The sequence below is a fragment of the Fukomys damarensis genome, unplaced genomic scaffold (assembly GCF_012274545.1).
Source record: "Fukomys damarensis isolate Sample0158 unplaced genomic scaffold, DMR_v1.0_HiC HiC_scaffold_33, whole genome shotgun sequence".
Taxonomy (NCBI): domain Eukaryota; kingdom Metazoa; phylum Chordata; class Mammalia; order Rodentia; family Bathyergidae; genus Fukomys; species Fukomys damarensis.
The window spans coordinates 21234444-21255033 of NW_022900945.1; the positions used below are offsets into that span (position 1 = coordinate 21234444).

Genomic DNA, 20590 nt, shown 5'->3' on the forward strand with positions numbered 1-20590 from the left:
TCTCTGCTGGTTATCATAGTTTCCAATTCCATTTGCTCATTCATTCAGCAACTATGCACTTATGAACACATGCCGTGTGTCAGGCACTATGCACCCAAAGTGGGCTCACAAAGATGAATAAGGTACTAAGGTCCAGCTACTCTCACACTTATCTTTGAGTCCTTGGGCTCCCTGAAGTCTAGAGGAGGTATTTTCAGGAAAAACATATGGAAAAGTGGAAAAGAATGTGTGTGTGTGTGTGTGTGTGTGTGTGTGTGTGTGTGTGAATCTCAAACTGAAAGATGAAAAATTAAGTGCATGTGAAAGCATTGGAATGCAGGAAAAGACAGCAACAAAGAAAGAAACTATGGTTAAGGTTACTAAGGGAAGCCCACTTTTGCTTTTCAAATACAAAAAGGTAGGTTTTTCATAAACTCAAATCAGCCTGCACAGAAGTTTGCACATCCTTTCTGCTTTACAACCTGGATGGAAGAGATGACAGGGAACAAAGTCTGTACATTCAGCATGAGTTTCCAGCACTCTAAAGAGTGCATATCTAGGTTGGAGTAGAAATTTACCTCAACTGAAATGTCCCACCCAGGTCTTTCGTAATGGGTCAGGAAGCCATGGGGGAGGAGGGAAGGTCCAGAGTGTTGTCCCGACGGCCACAGAGGTTCTCCACAGAGCCAGTCTCTACTAGATGCGTGATGCACATTGCTGCCTAGTCTGTTACATCAAGGCCAGATCACATGTTGTTCCTGCTCACAGGAGAAAGTAAGTGAGAAACAGAAGGATGATGGAAAGAGAAACAGAAGACTTGGACTTAGGTATCTTATAATTTCTCTAATCTTGTTTTCTTCCAGCACATTTATTAGAGTAGTTGTTACTTAAATAAGAACTTGTTTACAGGATGATTTATCAATGCCCCTTTGTATTCTCTGTGTTCAGTACGTTACTTACCTGTTCGGTTTACTTTAGAAAACAGTACAAATTAGATTAGAAGAAAAGCTACATGTATAGACACAATCACAGAATAGCTGTTAAATTGAAGAAAACGAGGAAAAGGAAAGTTGGAGAAAAGGAATACATAAATGATATTAAATTTATATTTTATTAAGATAATGTATGCTAGCATTGATGCACAGGAAGAAAACATGAATTAAATAATTTTGGACACTTTTAGGTAGTAGAATGACTATAAATTAAACTGTTATTTATATTACATATAGCGCGTCATACTGCCTTAAACTATGAATATATTTTTCTTTTCTACAGAAAAAATATCTGCCTTAACAAGTTGACATTAAACATTAAAAAAAAGAAAAGAAAAGAAAAAAGACTTCAGAGATAGCTACTGATTTTAGTGTCTGTTCTTAAACTTGCTAGCAGTGGTTTTCTCAGTATTAACTATCTGGGACCTTAACAAGAGGAAGGGCAGGGAGATTTGTGTTTACTTTTCCAGGTTTAAGGAAATTAGTTTTCCCTTTGCTCCTTCATCAAATTCTTTTCCCCACCTGTAGAAGACTCTCTGGTGCTCTGCTCATCCTGCCAGCACACTTCCTAATGCCATCTTCCTTCAGTAAGATCTCGAATGGTGCCAAACTCCATTGACCTATGGGAAAGCATTTTAAAAAGAATATTTCTCTTGGGGTCTAAGTGCAGAGCACTGCATTATAAAACATTTGACTACAAAACTGATTTACAGCAAACAAACTAAGCATTACAAAGGCTGATGATTTTCAATCGCATCACCCTTTAGTCACGCCATGCTTGGCCAGACACTATTAACCCATTACTGTGAGCTGTGGCAGTGTGCATGCCCAAATGGTAATGAATGTTCTAGGAACAATTCTCCTTATGCCTGTTAGATTCATATTGGGTATCAGACTCCAAAAATGTCCAAGGGTCATCCATGCTGTGCTACTAGATGCCACAGTCAAATCAGAATAGGCTGAGGGAGTACAGTGAAGGAGAAGAAAAACACAATCATCCAACATGGTTTTCTCTGAAAAACAGACACTATTTCCAGTGTCTCGAGGCCTATTTAATTATTCCACTCAAGTTCATTCCTAGAGGGATCTTGTCAATAAAGTCAAACCAGGCTCTTGGTATGTAACAGGGTTTTTGAGGGATTTTTTGAGAGCTTCATTAAAAGCAGACAGTTTCTCTAACCTTTTAGCAGAACCTGTTATCTGATGACGTGAATTAAAGTCTCTCAAATGACTAATAATCATATCAGGGCTGCCATGTCAGCTTGTAGATTTGAATAAGAGGCTCTGAAAACATTTGCATGCCTCAATGTGCCAGTGCTAAGAAGCTAATGTGATAGTGCTGTCATAAAGCACTGGAAAGACATGACTTAATGTAATCTGTCATGTCATATGCTAATCTTCAACCATTACTTGAGTGCTGTAAGTAAGTAGAAAGCATTTGGGAGAAATCCTTTCCAATTTCTCTGAGTACCACTTCTGCTGCTGGTCAGCTCAAATGGGTTTTGTGCATTTAATGCACAGCTCAAGTCAAGTTGGTTTAGGTCACACTTAATTAACCAGCACACTGATGGGATGGGTCGCTACAGCTCTATGGAAAACAGTTATTTCAGAGGAAGCAGCCTAACAAGTAAATATTTCATACACTGAACGCAAAGGGAAAAGGACACTTTCTCAGTCCTTGATAAAGAATATGTTCTTTTCAGAGAAAACACTATGAATCTTAAGAAGACATCATTTTTATTTCGGTTGCCTCTTTCTATATTTAAGTTGAGTTTACAGAAAGTAGATAATAAATAGTTAAAGACATTCCTCTCACCCTGATACCAAGAACTTCTCTATTCAGCAGATATGGACTTAACCACTCACATAATGGAGTGCTTTGACGCTAAGGCTGAAGAAACAGAACAACTGACCGAAGGGAAATAGCGACTTGGCACACTTTCTAACAAGGCAACGTCTCCTAATACACAGTCATTAAGGGAGGAGATGGGGGTCTCGGAGAAAAGTATAGTGTTTGAGATGGACAATGAGTGAGATTACACAGTTCTAAGTTTTTGTTCGATTTTTTAGGAAAGGGTGCAAGCGATTGTGATTCAAAATATAAAGTTTATTTTTATCAGCCACACTGAGTTAAGTCAAAAAGATGTTTAAGAGCTTGAAGAACTGCCTTCTGGAATAGCATTTTTGAGGATGCTGAGCAGATGGCATGAGATTAGCTTCAAGGATCCTGTATGAATTTCCCAGCATTCCTAGGAGGCCTGCTATTGGTAACTCAAGGGAACTTTCATGCATGTGGGAACTGGCTTTTTATAGGGTCTAATTAGAAAGCACAGATAATTCCTACCTACAGCATAAAAAAAAGTTCTGTGGATTTTTTTTTAGTTGAAAAATGTGTGTCAAATTCATAAAGAAAAATTAATAAGAATCAAAATTGATAAAGACACGGTCATGACTTCTTTCTAGTCAAGGATTCTGCTGATGTTATTGTCTTTACAGAAGTGATTTGCTTCTGCATTATTTACACTTCTTGTAGGCTATCATGACCATTTTGCATGAACTGATAATTTCCACATACAGCTCGGTGGTCCTTAATGTTTACTTATGAAATTCCAGTTGATATTCTAGAAATCAGAAAGGTGAGGGGTGACTCTTGGTGTTAGTAAAATGAGGCTCTTTATCTGTTTTTTTACTCTAGACACAACCTAATCATCAGAGGACCTTTTGTCTGAACTTCTCAGTTCTTACTTAGCTGTGAAAGATGGTCAGATGACATATTTGGCTGGCTAGAAGCTGGCGCAAGTTTCCAAGGCCAATCAACATTTGGACCATCCTTTTCACAAAACACTTTTAACTCAGTCCAGGCATCTTGCGTTTGTACACTGTTAGCTGTGGGAAAGTTCCATATTGTTAAGAGAACAAAGTAACACATTCCTAGGCTTTGAGGTCAATGGCTTCACCTTCCAAATCAAGGCAGAAAACTGTCTTCTAAATCTTCCAGGGACTTACTAGTTTGAGATTAACATCACAGAAATCTCTCAAATAGGTCCCCCAAAATGATCCTCTCTAATTATATCAGGGCAAACAAGACCCTCTTTTCATATCTGCCCATTCCCAAAGTTTCATATCTGCCTGACTTTGAGTTTATTTCACGTAGCCGCTACAACTTCTGAACGATCTGTCAAACTTCTGATTCTAACAACTTGAATTATTTTCTACCACAAGCATATTTTATACTTACCTTTCCAAAGCTCAAAACTCTCTGGGACTCATGATAATCCTTATCTTACTGTTTCTTAGCTTCCCTCTTTTAAAAAAAATTATCTTATCCCCTCCCCATGATTTCTTATGCCATAACTTTTGCCTAAGAAGTCTCATTCTTTGACTATTTCCTTTTTTGTCATTCTATTAATGTCTTTCCCAATTTACCTGGAAAACTTTACTTGATTAATCTAACCATTTATTAAAATATCATTGTTCTTTGATCATTTAATTTACTCATTCAATACATCTGCATGGATGTGTTAAATCTTGTCCTAACCAGTAGTGAGTGTGATCAAGTAAGAAAATGGTTCTCACTTGCATATACCTTTTATTTTAAATTGTATAAATTATGTTGGGTATGTACTTTTGCATTTAACTTTTTATTTCATCTGATCCTTGAGGGCCCTATTCAAAAAAGATTCCTTGACCAGGCCTCCTAGTTTGCATATCAACATGCTCTTTCATGCCTTTTCTACTTAGTATCTTCTAAAGCAACCTATGCAGTTTTGTTATGGAAGTGCTCAGTTCAGTTCTGCAAGAACATAACAATCCTTAAAGAGTGTGTTGTACAGTTGTTTTGTTTTATGTTTTGTTTTGTCCCTGTACCAGAGATCAAACTGAGGACCTTGCACTTGTGAGGCAAGTGGTGGAATCACTGAGCTAAATCCCTGGCCCTCTGTTGTATAAATAGTACTATGTAAAACAGAATAGAGGATAAAAATTAATCTTGATGCCTATCCCTGACGTCAAGTGGCTTGTAATCTTTAGTAAAGGTAATCTTTACACATTAGACAATGGAATAATCCAAAGATAACATAAAATACAGAACTGAATATGATCAATTTATATTTGTATGGTTGATATATATGAACTTACAAGTGGTGGGAGAAATAAGGATTGGTTATAATTTTCCAAAAAGTCTCAGAAATGACTAGCAAAAACCAATACAAAATAGTAGCGAATTGAGTTGTATCATAAGATATTAGGAAACCATGAATGTTTAGAGTGGGTCCTGGTTCAGTAGAAAGGGAACAACAGAAACAAGTAATAAGATATGAATATAAAGTGGAGGGAGCAAAGTAAAGGAAAATCATGGGGCCCTGCAACTCTCTACCATGACATCACTCTGAAGTACTGTGTTTACCAATATTTCTTCCAAATCAAACTTCTGTCATCAAAAATAAACCAAACTGCACATAGTAAATGGCTGAAATTACTTTGTGTTGCCTCATCGAGTAGGATTTAAAATCAGATCAGTACCATTCCCCTATTTATGTAGTGGTAAGAATAGGTCTAGAAATTACTTTCTCATTGTCTCTCTTATTAAGACGCCTGATTTATAGTGAGGCATGTTATAGGCTCTTAACTAATAATTGCTATTATTCTTAGTTGAGCAATTTGAGTTTCACAGAAAGCTCATAGTAAAGGCAGTTCATTCATTTCTGAATTAAGTTTTTGCTTTCTAGAGACCATTGAGCCTCTTTAGCTCCTCTTCAGCTTCCTGCTGGGTTTCTGCCCAAGAATTTAATTGTTAATGGGTCCCAGCTGTGCCATAAACATCATTTCTTTAACTCCTTTCTTCCTGGCTGCCAAATACCATCCCGCGCTTGAGAAGTCAAGTCCCCAGTGTGGGCTTTTGGTAATGGTAAGGAATTGGTAGCCAGGTAAGAAGATTTGATAGAGTACACACAAATTTCACCAGATCCAAAGCCAAGTCATGCAAGCACCACCACTCCAATCTCTTGGGATAAGGGATGAGGTGAATATGTGAATCTTTTCATTGAATCTTAGATAGCAACACCAAAGAAAATAAAAGTATTTTTGCCCTCTACTGTATTTTTGACTGACATTTATTATTTATCTATTTAAGAACCTATTCCCTACTTAAGCTCTTATCTGTGTTTGATCTCCATTGGCAATTATTCAGCTCCACCTTTACTTCCCTGTCTTGCCTTGATGAACTATGATCTTTCATGGTCTTTAACTGAAATCCCCAGTGGTTCCTGTTGTCAAACTACCCATGCCAGCACACCAGCATCTTAGCACCTGTGAAAGTCATCTGATTTTCTTTTCATTTCTGCATATACGCACTGTTATGTCATTTTACAAAGGAATGGGCAGCCCAAGCCGAACTGGTTTCATTCTTCATTCCATACTTTTTAATTCTGAGAAGCTTCTTTCTTTCTCTTTGATGTGAACTAGCAGAGACTGACTTTCCATCAGCTCTACTTCTTGTTCTGTGAGCACTTTTAGGAGCATCCTACTTCCAGTCTTTCAAGGTCTGCTGGGCCAAAGCTCTTCTACTACTTCTATTTCAGCCCTCATCTACATTGTTCGCCAAATTTCAGGGAATTCTAGGTGCCCTCAATGTTTCCACAGGCCATAGCCACACCAGGAACCTGGTCTAAAACCCTCAGCTCACCAGAGGCTCCTTCCCTTTTCCCAATCCACTGGAGGAATTTACACTCAGTAGTAAGAGTCCGTACATGATGTAAGCTCTCTCAGAGATGACCAGTTAGTCACAGTCAGCTAATTTGGAAAGTCACAGATTGTGATACAGGTTTTTGCTTGGAACTAGGCTGTACAGTGGGAGGTGAGCATCAGGAAAACTACCTAAGATTCATATGTATTTACAGCCACTCCCTGTGACTTGCATTACCACCTGCGCTCTACCGCCTGTCAGATCAGGGGAATGAGATCCTCATAGGAGCATGAATCCTATTGCGCATTTTGTGTGTGGGGGAATCTAAGTTTGCACTCCAGAATAATCCTGAAGCCACATCCCAACCCAAGGAACCCCAGCCTTGGAAAATCTATGTTCCATGAAACTGGTCCTTACTGCCAGAAAGGTTGGGGACCTTTGCCTTAAGACATTGTTTCAGGACTGAAGGAAGAATGGTGTTAATATTTATTGCCCACCATTATCACAGGCCTTGCACATGGTTCTTCATAAGTTTAACATCATTTAATTGATTAGTTTGTGTATTACTTCAATCATACTTACCACGTAAAACTATGATCTATTGTTTCATGTAGAGCATTGAACTATATCACTTTATCGTATATTTTTATATGATCTTTATATAAACCTGTTGAGTAGGTGGCTTTATTCTGTGGAGAGGAAGTGAGGCACACAGAGAGAAGGAACTTCTCAAACATTCCCTACATAGAGGAATTCAAGTGAAGGGGGTCTGATTCTTGAGGACATAGTCTCAGATACTAGATAACAGCCATCAACGGAATAGTCATAGTTCCTGCCCTCCTGGAATTTAAACTCTAGTGGGAGGAAGCCATATTAAACAAAAAGTACTTAGTTATATCTGTGGTTAAGGTCTGTAAAGATCAAGAGGAGCCTCCCATAATGAAAACAACATGAACCCCACCATGGTCTAGTAGGTCAGGGATGTCTTTTTCAAGCTTGTGGCATTTACCTGAGTCCTATAGAAAGAGAGTGGGTGGAATCAGGACTACCATGTGGTATCATCAGGCAGCAGAGTGCACAGGTTCTAAAAGTAGGATACTGAAAGCCACAAAGAACTCAGTGAAAATCAGTATTGCCTAAACATTTGCCATGGAGGGAAGGAGATACAAAGTGGAGCTGGAGAAGTGAGAGGGACTAGGTCCTGTGTAGCCTTACAGGCAAAGCCAAAGCCAAAAGTTTTAGTCTATCTCAAACGCAGTGAGAAACTTTGGAAGATTTTTCAAGTAGGAAAGTGACATAGATTTCCCTTTAAAACTGGCACTATGAAAATAAATGAAAGGCAGTTGGAAGAAGATGCAGTATATCAATTAGGAGGGCATTTTAATTGGCCAGTGATATTTTGTTGTGATGTCTGTTTTACAGATGAAGAAAATATAAAAATCCAGATAGTTTGTGCCAAAACCAGAATTTGAATCCACTTCTGTCTGACACTTGAGGTCATGTTACTTCCACTCCATCAGCCTCTTGCTTCTGAGAACATTTATGTCTCTCTTGAAAAGTTTCACGTGAGGCTAGAGCATAGGAGACATTCTCAATGGGATGTGCCTGGTAATTAACACACCGTGGATCTTAATTTGTATCTCTGAGGCCATATCTAGTGCTCTGACAACACTGTGCTTCCTTTTATTTTTAAGCAACAACATACAATACTTTAAAATGACTTTTCCTAATGATGAAAATCATAATCAGTTAAGTCTTAAATAACAGTAGGGTAAAAACTACAATGTGTGAAAATACCTGCCCCGTATACCTCACAAGACTGTCTGTTATGAGGTTGAGATAATTTGCATCAAAACACTTCATAAATAGTCAAGTACAGTGGAAAAGTAATGTATCGCTGGTGTTTGTCACAGAGGAAACCAGAGTGCTGTGGCAAAGTGTTCAGGAGGAATGGGAACTCAAACTTGAATTTTCACATCAGTTGCTAGAAGGTGCCCAGATTATGAATGCTAGTGTTGTGTCTCAAAGATTTTTTGTAAATCAAGAACAGGGCCAAGGAGAACCAACTGATGTCCCTGTTTCTGCCATAGTCTATTACCTGGTTATATCTGTTGGAGTTCAGTTGGATAATCCACTGTGTAATTACTTGTTCTAGAGAAAATTGTGTGTCCCAGAGTGCTGCCCAACATGTCATTATTGGAACTTGTATTTTATGAGGCAAGGACATTTTTTAAAACACACCTGAAGCTGAGAATTTATCTTTGCAATTTAAATTCTCAAGGAGAATGAAACATGGGTACACAGACCCAAATCAATAGTCATCTTTCTTCCATTAAAGAACTTTTAGAGTCTTTTACAGGATCCCATTCCTTATTATTAGCCCATTCCTAAAGTTACCTTTGGTCTGACTTGGTGTTTGTCAAACTGCAGATCATGACCCTTTGGTAGGCTATGAAATCAATTTAATGGTCATAAGCCCTATTTTAAAAAACGAACTAGAAGAAAAAGTAAGAATCTGAATGTGTTGTATATAGTCCGTTATTGCTTTAGGAAGTTTTCACCTCAACCATAAACATATGTTCCTGTGTCCTGGATCACAACAGAGAAGATTTTTCTTACTGTAGTTTACTATCTAAAAAAGTTTACAACACTCTGATCCATTGAATTTAGGGAAAGAACTGGTGTCTTTTTTCTTTTGTAAGCTGAACTTATTCAAGCCTTAGCCCAATTTCAGGTGGGGGGCTGCTACCCAGGCTTGATGTGAGTTATATCTGCTTCAGTTTAAGTATTCCCTAAAAGGCTTCTAAAAGCACATGGAGGAAATATAACTCCCCAGCAGCTGCTTACTAAAAGAATGCTGAGCTATTGCTACTTTAGGGGAATGAGAGATCTTCAGAGAGGTAGTTAAGAGCAGGACTTCTTCAATAACACATACAAGAGAGATGTGCTGTGTACTGGGCTCTTGGTTTACGCTCACAATGTGCCAAGCCTTGTTTTCAGTGCTTTAAATATATTAATTTATGTAACTTTTGAGGCAGGCACAACTGAGAGCCCCGCCCCATTTTGAAGGGGAAGAAACAAAGAGATTAAGGAGATAAAGAACAACAAAGAGAATGCTCTTCTACAATATGTCCTGATGCTTTTGTGCTTCTTTTTATTTCCCATCACAATGCTCAATAATAAGGGTGTTTTACCATCAGTGCCAGCTCAGTACCCATCTCTAGACCAGGGCTGTGTATATATAGATGTATGCACCACTGGGTGCAAGGAATAGAAAAAACCACCCATAAGAATCCTACCAATTCAATCCTAGAACAAAACCAATTTGTAGTAGAATGCCAAAAAGCAAGGGCTCCCTAATTCTGGTATCCTGTATCCCTATACATCCAGTTAAAAATAACAATAAAAAGATAAGGCGTAATCTCCTCTTCTCTTCTCTTCTCTTCTCTTCTCTTCTCTTCTCTTCTCTTCTCTTCTCTTCTCTTCTCTTCCTGTGTGGCAGGCAGTCATTTTTCCCTTTCCTTGACTCCCTCTGTGTTTGTAGCCCTTGTGTACTCTATTAACTCTATTTGAACTTGTTGGTAAAATTTCTTATCATCAGCAATATGAAGAAAGTTCCTTGTTAATTGCTTTGCAGCCCATACAGTACAGGGTGTTACTTTCTCCATACAATGAACTCACCATAAATGGGCATTGAGTGACTGAGTGCCAGACCTCACCAAGTTCTAGGCAGGAAGGCGTTATGTACTCCTGCAGCATATATGTGGTTTTAAGGGTTTTTAAATAATTTATGTCTTTCGGGATATTCTTAGGAGACCACATTCCTACATCCCCATTCTTGTCCCAACTCAGCAGTAGTAATTCAAACCAGGAGCCACTGTGGAGTTTTTGATCATACAGTGAAGTTGGTTATACCGAACACATGCAGCCTTCTCATATTCACCAGCCTCCTCTAGCATGGGGGCCTCTGTATGCTGAGATCCTACTAGTTCTGGGTAGCAGATCTCTCAGAGGCAGCCGGATTCTTTGGAAGCACATGCATGGCTTTCCTGACACTGAGGTCACTCGCTCAGGACTGTGACTATCGAGCCTACCATGCCCACGAGCTCTGACCCTCACAGGGATGCTCAGAAACACAGGGAGCCTCCTGGGCTGTGTAGACTTCTGTATGGAAGACTAGGGACTCTGAAGGTCCTAAGGGAGTGGCCTTTCCACCCAGGACTCCCGTTTACATGTAAGATAGTGCTGGCTGGCTGAGAACAGCAAACAAACTGTGCAAACGACTTTGTTACTTAGAAGTAACAAGGTACATTAGGAGAGAGTGCAGAGAAATGTCATCGGTGCCCCACTTAGTGCGTCTTCATACATAATGTTCTAGTATGAAATGTCAGCTTTAGCTTCCACAGGTAATCTGCGTGTGGAGAATTTATGAAGTTATCTGGCTTATAAAGGAGAAGTAAGTTCTGAGGTAACTCTAGTCTAAAAATCATCAGGGGAAATGACATTAACAGAGAGGAGTGATGGAGAGGAGGGGAAGAGGGGAAGGAGAGAGGAGTGCTCACAATCCTGGTTGTGCGATCAGGTAGGACACTACACACACCTTTTCCACATGTACCACATGGCTTGTAAGGATCTTGAAGAACGTACCGCACTCATTCCCTCTCAGCCAGCACAGGCAGCTTTCAGCTCTGCCAGTCCCTTCAGTTTGGATTTTGTTAACTGAGAACAACCTGAGACCCAGGTTTCAGATGCCAGACCTGTGCTTTCCTTACCAATGCAGAGCAAACAAAGCTCCTCCGACTTCCTAGACTTTAAAGTCACCCTTCTTCCCAGCAGTGTCCTTCTACCTTCTTACTGTATGCATCCCCAGACCCGTTCATCTTTCGCCAAGTTCTTGCTACCAGGTTTGTTTGCTTTTTCTTTCATTCATTCAACAATTGTTTTACTGAATATCAATTTTCTAGGCATCATTGTGCTGAGTAATGATGATGCACAGTTGAACAATACGCATTCCCCGCTGTCAGGATGCTCTTGGGAAGACAGACCCATAAGCAAATCATTTCCTTATTATCCGGGTACTCTTGATGCTAAATTGCCATGGGAACACAGGGAACAGGCACTTAGGGTAGTTTGAGGAGCCGATGATCAGAGGAGGATTTCAGAGGAAATGCTGCTCGGACAATGGAAGATCATGAGACATGACCTTGAGAATTCGTGGCAGGAAGAGAAAGAGGAAAGGAAAAGGACTTTTCACAAGTGTTTGCAAAGGTGTAGAAGGTAGGGAAGGTCTAGCCAGTCTGGGGAATCGCAAATACTTCGGTATGGAGGGAGCTTCAAGTATAAGACTCGATGGAGGACTAGACATAGTGCAGTAATGAAGGGCATTTGAAGCCCTTCAAGGAGCTTGGACTTTATCCTGAGGGCCATAGGGAGACTCTGAAGGGTTTTAAGTGGGGACTGACGGATCTGATTTGCATTTTATGAAGATCTCTCCAACAGCAGCACAGCGAACAGATTGGAACTAGACAAGAGACTGGCTCTCTGGGCCTTGCAGTAACCCCGAGGAGAATGTGAACATAGCAAGAAATGTTAGATATAACAGGATGTGGTGCTGATCAATTGGGGGATGCAAGGGAGACGCAGAAGCCGAGGATGAGCCCTGGGTACTGATGTGGCGTCGTGCCAGCTGCCTAGAGTGCTAAGTAGTGAGATTGGGCAGTTATCAGGTAAAAATGTATCTTTCCTTTTCCTTTCATCATTTTATTATTTTTGTATTTTATTTGTTCCTCTTTGAGGAAATAACATTAATTTAGCTCTCAGCAAAGGTGTTTTTCTTAACTTTGGAAACCAATTGTAGCACATAAAGATGAAGCAGACTCTTGAAAAACTTTTAAAAAAACCAACTATTAATTTTTTCAGGGTGAAAAAAAACCTATGCCATATGCGGAAAGTTTCCAATTAGGTTAATGTACCTTAAACTGTATTAGTAATTAAGTGCTTTGGGTATTAAAATACCTAATCTAGCTTCAGGCTATTTTTGATAAATCCTTTGACATTTTCCCAACTGAGTGGAAGAGACAGAGCAGAGGAGGCCTCGCCTGGGATCATGGAGCTCTTGGCGCTGTTCCCTAGCTCTCAGCAGCTTATCATACGACCTTGGCAAAGTTGCTTCCAGTCTCGAACCTTTAGCTGTCCCATCTGTGAAATGGCAAAAATAAGAAGATGGCAATATGATCGATCATGTAGATAAGTTCCTTTTTCACAAGGCTCGGGACTAAGTAGTTTGGTTTTTGAGGGCTTTTTTTTTTGAGGGGTAACCAGGGTATGAGAAGAGTTTTAGTTTGGGTTTGGTTTTTATATTATTTATCATACTTAGGGAAAATTAGCCTGCCGAAAAGAGACTATCTGAAGTTTCCGGTGAATATATAAATCTGTGTGTATGTGTGAGTGAGTGACCCAGGCAAACCAGAACATCCATACACATTGCACTAAGCTATTGAAACTCAGCTAAGTTGTGAAGGGACCCAGGACCCTTCTGTATTTCCACTTTGGTATCTCTGACACATGATTTGTTTCCTAGGCAACACCCATAATTCCAAGCATCATCTCTACGTTAGATGGGAAGAAAGTTGGTGCCAGCTGTCCTTTTCAGAGAGAAAACCACTTTCCTGAAAGCGATAGCGTGAATGCACTGGGAACAGAACTGCAGCCCACTGGCAGATCCAGGGGAAGCTGGGAACAAGAGTGGGAAAGCTCAGAGCTTTTCCTGACGCCATAGTAAAAGGGAGCAGGGAGCGAGGGGCTGAGCTCGGTGCTGTGCGAGCAAAGCAGAGGCACCGTTACACCTGTTAGCTGAGCACCACTTAAAAATGGAAGAGCGGATCATTCTCCTGGGGGACTGCACTGAAGGTTAGTGGGGAGCTGAGACGGGAAGGGTCGCTTCCACTTGCCCTTTTGCTTCCAGTTTGATGGAAGAATTTAAATGATTGCTTTGGTTCCAATTTGTGAAAATCTGGCCCAGAAGGTAAATAAAAGGAGGATCTGATTTATCTCGTAGGTTGGTTTTGAATAAAAAGAAAAAGGATAGCAAGAAAGGTATATCTGGAAAAGTGGAAGGGCAAGCAATGCCTACAAAATCCTCATTTTACTCAGACTCTTTGGACTTATTTATTGCAGAGTGTGATGGTGAGAGACTAAATCCAGGAAACCAAAATCAAATGATGTAGTTGTGTGGTGCCCTTGAAATAGGGGTACTGAGCCAGCATTTTGGGACATAGAAAAGTCAAGTAGCTGAACAGATGTTCCCAATTCCCATTCAGGGTGCTCCCTCCCAACTACCTGGTTCTCAGGCATTCCTGGAAAGATCTGGCTTCCACTTTTGGGGTCGGTTTTTTGAGACAGGGTCTCACTGTGTTTGAGACTGATCAGGCATTCCTGGAAAGATCTGGCTTCCACTTTTGGGGTCGGTTTTTTGAGACAGGGTCTCACTGTGTAGTTGAGACTGACCTGGAACTCACTATGTAGCCCAGGCTGGTCTCGAACTCACAGCGATCCTCCTGCCTCAGCCTCCCGAGTGCTGGAATTACAGGAGTGTGCCAGCACATCCAGCTTGGCTTCCACTTTAAGATAAGGTGGCAGGGAGTGGTGGGCTCAGTGTATTTTCTCCATCAAATTGGCATAAAGTCTCAGTTTTCCTTTTCAAATTATCATTTAACAAGTCTTATTATTTGGGCTTATGTGCCTCAGGCAGCCTATTAGGACTTTGGGGAAAACTGCCCACCATTTTTTCAAACTTGAAAACAAAATATGTTTGCATTTCTAGAGATGAGGGATGGCTCCCAGGTCTGACTACGCACAGCCCTCTCCTCCTTATTGCTTGGTCCCACAAACTGATAAGCTCACCCTGGGCTTTGGCAGGGAAGGCACTCAAACTACCTTTCCTGTGCATGTATACCATTATGTAAGCTTCTGTATTCACTGAGACTCAAAAAGGAAAATTCTACTTTAAAAAGTCAGCTTTCTTATTAAGATTTTCACTTCCTCTTTTCCCCAGAGAATTGTTTTCCTAGAGAAAACAATACAAGCATTTTCTGATGTCTTGGGCTGGCCCAGGATCCCAGTCAGATTAAGCAAGGCAAGCAGGGAGCAAGTAATTCTCACACCAGGCACTGCAGGGGCCTCCGACCAGAGCTCAATGAGGAGAAGCAGACTCCTTACCCGTGTGAGTGAACTGGCAACTCAATTTCCAGAGCACAAGAGAATTACCAGGGAGGCTCCAACTACAGAGCTCAGCCTTGTCTGTGTATTTTTGCATGCATTTGTGTCACTACCAATCTGTCTGTTTGCAATGCAATAGCCCAGCTCCTTTAGTAGACTGAGTGCATCCAAGAGAAAAGAAGCAAGCCCATACACAATTAGGATATGTGTGTGAACAATGTAGTAAGAGAAATTCAGGTTAATAAGCACTGAATCAATTTTCTCATCACACTGCTATAGCTTGTTCCAGTGACTCAAAGTCACATAGCTCATACTCTGAAAATCCTTATCAAACACCATGATAGCCTTTGTGAAGTTTACATATCAATTTTCGTCAATTCCTGGCAACATGTTAGAGGCCCCTGGCATCGTGTTGGCCAAAATCTGTTTACAGAAAAACATGCTGGTTCCATCATGCTTTAGTTCCTATCAGAGATGACATGCAAATACCCCGGAAGCAAGAGGAGAATAAGAATTCAAAAATGACTGTCACTATGAATTGAAAAGAGCATTGGATACTCAACACTCACTCCCCTGCTTTGATTTCTCCTGTCAAGATTGAAGACACTGGTGAGTAGGGTGAGTGGTTCAGAGACCCTGGCAAAGCAAGGATTCCTTAAGGAATGAGTTAGTTTACTGAGGCATCCTAATGAGGTTGTAGCAGCATACCTTGATCTCCTTGGAGAACCTCAGGGTTCAAGGGCATGTAGCCATTTGAAAACTCTCTCAGGCTTGAAAAAGACCTCTTTGCTCTCTGCTCTTTGCTCAGGGTAAACTGGTACCCTGCTTTAGAAGGAGTTTAGGAAGAATTCTCTCTCAATTTTTTGAAATTTCCCTGAAACCATTAGGCCATAATAATATCCTCTCAGGGATTCCTGAATCCTCACCCGACTCCAAGTCCAGTAACACAGTTGCAACTTACATTAAATGAACACTTGTTGACTGGACTTACCCACTTAAAATTGGGAAATGGAGTGAAAGAAAAATTTTTACTCAAGCCACGGGTCAGAGTTATAACAGGAACTCATGTTCATATTTTACTCATCCTATTGGAATGTCTCCTCCCTTCTGAATGAGAACTGCCACTCAGAAAGATGCAATTTACTATTTTTGGTGGCATTATGAACTGAGCTTGAATGCACAGATATTATATCCTTGTGGCCTGCTATCTTTGGGCCCAAGAAAAACCTACATATTTCTGATTTCTCTGCTGCCAGCATTCTCAGACGGTTGACTTTTCCAGCATTTGTGAGTTAGGGCAATAACCATTAGCCTTGGGGTGAAGAGCGGTTAGGAAAAAAATTCTTTCAGGAAAGAACGTGAAAATCCTACCTATTTAAAAGGGGCAGTTCAGAGGCTGTTTTTCCTGGCTGATGTAGCTCCCCCTGCTGCCCAGTTAGAGGCAAGAGAAGCCAAAGGAATTGAAAGACAAAAAGCAGAACCTATTTGAGTCAAGTCAGCCCCACAAGCCAGCAGCGATCAAAGGTCCCGTGTGTTCAGCTTGAGAGGAGGAAAAGGATGTTCAGTGAGTCAGCGTCAGGCCCTGAGTGCGGGGGTGGAACAAGTGAAGGGACTGAACTTTTAGAGTTAGTTACATTGTTAGTTACAATCAAAGGCAGAAAAAAAGAGAAAGCCTTGCATTCACACACAAATCCAATTAATCAGAGAGCTCTCTACCTTTGTACCGTGGACCTTCTCCTGAAAACTATTGCTTTTTTTGTCTTCAAATATCAGCCCCACCAGCTGTTAACTGAGGGCAAGTTGTATAATCTCTCTCTCATTTTGCTGGTGAGCAAATGGGATATATTATAATGATTCAATAAAAGGCTATACTCATTCTTCGCAAGGCCAGGTATTTGTAATAGAAGCAAGCAACACATCCTGTTAGTCTAGTTAATGTTATTTTTCTTAAAACTGTTGGCTCTTGATGTATTGGCTATACACTGGAATCATCTGGAGAATTTGTTGAAATACTGATTCCTGAGTCCTCTTCCTAAGAATTCTGATTCAACTGTCCTGGGGCATTTTGAAATCTGAGGAAATTAGAGAATCTAGCCTAGTTTAAGAGATATTACTCAAGGGCTCCTCACAATCCCTCCTCAGAGACCAGCATCTCCTAAGAGGAAACATGTGCCAGGTGGATGGAGAGGAACCTCTGCAGTAACCCACTAGCTGTGGGGATCAGAAAGCACTCTGAATCACTTTGGAGCAGTTCATACTCTCGGGCTCTGCCCCAGTGATCTTAGCCTTCTGTTTAACAATGTTTTCAAATGGTCCGTAGAAATTTTCAAGTTTGAAGTCTGAGAAAGTCTCTCTCTGTCTCTCTCTCCCTCTCTCTCTCCCTTCCTCCTCCCCTCCCTTTACCTGTCCCTCTCCATTTGTCTTCATCCCTCCCTCCTTCCCTTTTTCCCTCCCTCTCTTGCTCATTCTTGCTTTGCCTTAGCTTCTTTTATTCACTGTAAAGGGTAGAGTATTCGTGACAAGGAAATGTCCTTGGAGAAAAGATTCCAGCTCTTTATTTCAATAATCTCTTCAGAGTCAAATCTTTTAGAGTTAAGTTTTTTTTTCCACTTCCAGCCTTAGTTTGAGTTTCTAATACCTGTCTCAACTCACAAGCACCCACTTCACATTTGCTGATAGATGTACCCTGGGCCTCTTATTTAGTTTCTATAAATATCCCTTTTGGGGCTGGTGCAAATGCCCTGATCCAGCCAGCTCTGGTCTATTGTTGAGACTGGGTCAACCTTTGACAGAGAATCTTTGGTACATCACAGCTGTGAGAACGAATTTAGAGGATGATTATTATTTACTAACGGCTCAGAAAGGAAATAAAATCCTCCATCAGAACCTAGTCATTAAGGTTAACAGTAAGCCATAAAATGAATGGAATGTTGGCCCTGTGAATAGGTTCCCAAAAAAGACAACAAAAGTGTTTTTCACTAAAACGTGGGGAGACTGGCTGGGGCTTTGAACGAAAAGGAGGGAGTGGAGTAAGTGATTTAGTAGAGAGAATAAATCTCAGCAGTAATTCAGCTTGTACAACATTAGCATAATTCTGTGACATTAGCACTGTTTTCCTCACCCATCCCATTTCAAAAAACATTTTAAACATGAGTGTAAAAAGATTCACGTTGAGATAGAAATATTACAAGAATTACTACTGCTGTCTTCACTTTTTTCTATTTTGTTTCTAGAGCCACCATATCCTCTTTAGGATGCTTCTCTGTCTATAAACAATCTGGGAGAAGACACTGAAACCAAATCTGTAAACGTGCAAGGCTTCTGGATTGCCGGGGAGGGGATAGGGTGAGGAGGAGACACAAATTGCAAAGAGCAGAATAATCAGATACAGAGGGACTTTGATCTTCTGGAGACCTAAGCTAATAGATGTTAAGTGCAGTTCAGTGGAAGTAATAACCCATGAAGAAAACAAAATCTGCAAAATGATAAAATGCTGCAGTCTACTGATCAAGGAAGACATTGGAAAATTACTATGAAAGCATCCTTAGCCCAGCAGATCCAAGGTGAAGAAAGGGCTGTGTCTACCAACCAGCAGCCAGACAGTCCAGGCAGACTGAGCCCTCCCCGATTCTGTGGCCTGATTAACACGCTGTGTAACCTGAATGCCTTCTCACTGAAAAGGCTGCAGTGGGCACCATCACAGCCCTGGGCTTCATGGTGTCTGCCAGTGACACCAGAGTGAATTACCTCAGGGCTCCTATAGACTCTGTGGGCACATTCTACTGAGCAATTAGTGCGAGGATTGTCAATAGCCTATAAGTGAAATGTTAGAATAAAAAAAAAAAAATCTGACATCAGCACAACATAGTTAAAACAAAAATGACGCCTTTCAAGAAATTAAAATCTTACCAAGCGAACTATTTAGGAAGAAATTGGGAATTTATAGACTGTTAAATGCATTTGAAAAATCTAGTGACTTTAAAAAAGGGCCTCCTTAACTCTATTGTACTATTTTATTATGAATATCCTTTTATTGAGCAATGACTATGCCATACGTTCTGTATGATATAAGGCAGAATTAAACTGCTTGCCTATAGAACAAGTTAAAGATTTATTATTGAAAGAAAATCTAAAAGTTGAAGCAGTTAGATAAGTTTAGCCTTGATAGACTATGGGAAAAATGATAGCCAAAGAAAACACAATTCAGATATGTGAGTTAAAAGTCAGGGAACTAGAAGAAGAGTAAAGCATGATTTAAAAGCTCAATCCTTTTTTATTTTATGCCATGGCTAATTAAACATATGGACTATATTATTTAAACTGTAAATTGATGTGTTTGGAGAGGGTGGAGCAAACAAATTAAAATAAAGAAAAGCTATAGAAAGTAATCCAAGCATGATGAAGGCAAGCTCTTCTGGTCACCAGTATTTGGTTGGTAGGTGAACAACTTACATCAGAATGCTTAAAAGTAGCACAGCCTTACAGGATTTTTCTTTCCTGAGAGAAACAGAGGTTGGCAAGTTTCAGGAAATATGGACTAGTATCCGGGATGGCCAAAAGGAATAGAAAGAAGAAAATGAAAAAAGAATGAAAACTACACCCCCGATTTATTCCACTGCATTTAAGTTCTCTGGACATGCTAAAGAGGATGCTGGTGAACATTTATGTATATCTTTCCTAATCCCTGGACTGGCTTTCAGTGTAGATATTTACAAAAAGATAAGCTCTTTAAGATACATTTTACTTATGAGGGAAACAGACTGGGCCTGCAAGATGCTAAGGTGACTTACTGGAAAATTAAAGATGAGACTCTCAAAAAATTGTTGGAAAGGAAGTTTTATATAGTATAGCACAATACAATATAATGTAGTTGCAAACAAGTGGAATCCTTGGAGCATCCTGTGTTATGAGCACGACCGCCAGTGTAGACTGGCTGAGGGGCTGAGAGGAGAACCAGCTCTGAGTCCGTGGTCCGCCCCTCAGTCCCACATCCTGCCAGCCGTCATCAGCAACTCTCCTTATCTATTATAGGCAAAGAACACAATTTAGACTAAGCATGCTGAGTGGATTAACTAATGATTGCAAACCACTTTGGAAATAGAAAATACCCCAGACGTGCACAGACTTAGTAATGATTAGATAATAGAGTGTCCTAAATTTTACTTTTAATTCAAATAAACCTTTCCTTAATGATGAAAGTAATGCTATTAAACAAAAGCCTTTTTTTTTTTACTGGAGGTTTTCATGTTATTTTCATTTGAGTTGAATTTCTGTTCTTCAGACCCATATTTCTGCCAATTTCTATCTCTTGTGCTTTCTCTGGCACAACTGAAAGAACAAAGTTAATAACAGAGAAAGGACAAGCTTTAAACGTGCTGCATTTATCGTCAGTTGTAATTCTGCTATTAAATGGTTTTGGCATTTGGGAAATTCTTCTCAATCTTACTTTTTTTCTTAGAGGGAAAAAGGCAGCTGAATGCGTGGAACTTACACCAAAAATAATCCTTCTCCACCTTCTACATTCTCAGACTCCCCATTTTCATTCAGTGTGTGATCTCCTGCTTCTCCAGGTAAGTGTGCAAGATAAACACTGGAACTTTATTTCCCTTTAACTTTTCTAGAAGTAACATATTCTTGCTCTCTCTCTCTCTCTCTCTCTCTCTCTCTCTCTCTCTCTCACACTCACACACACACACACACACACACACACACACACACA

The 20590-nt window shown here is 40.2% G+C and overlaps 1 long non-coding RNA gene across 1 annotated transcript in view; it reads right to left on the minus strand.

The window, feature by feature from the left end:
• Positions 1 to 520: 520 nt before the first annotated feature.
• Positions 521 to 20590, minus strand: part of LOC117284005 — a 29885-nt gene continuing 9815 nt past the window's right edge. Inside the window, exons 3-4 of the long non-coding RNA XR_004515070.1 lie at positions 1494 to 1591; positions 521 to 737 (exon numbers count right to left, since the gene is read on the minus strand). This is a non-coding gene — a long non-coding RNA (uncharacterized LOC117284005). The remainder of the gene's footprint in view (positions 738 to 1493; positions 1592 to 20590) is intronic.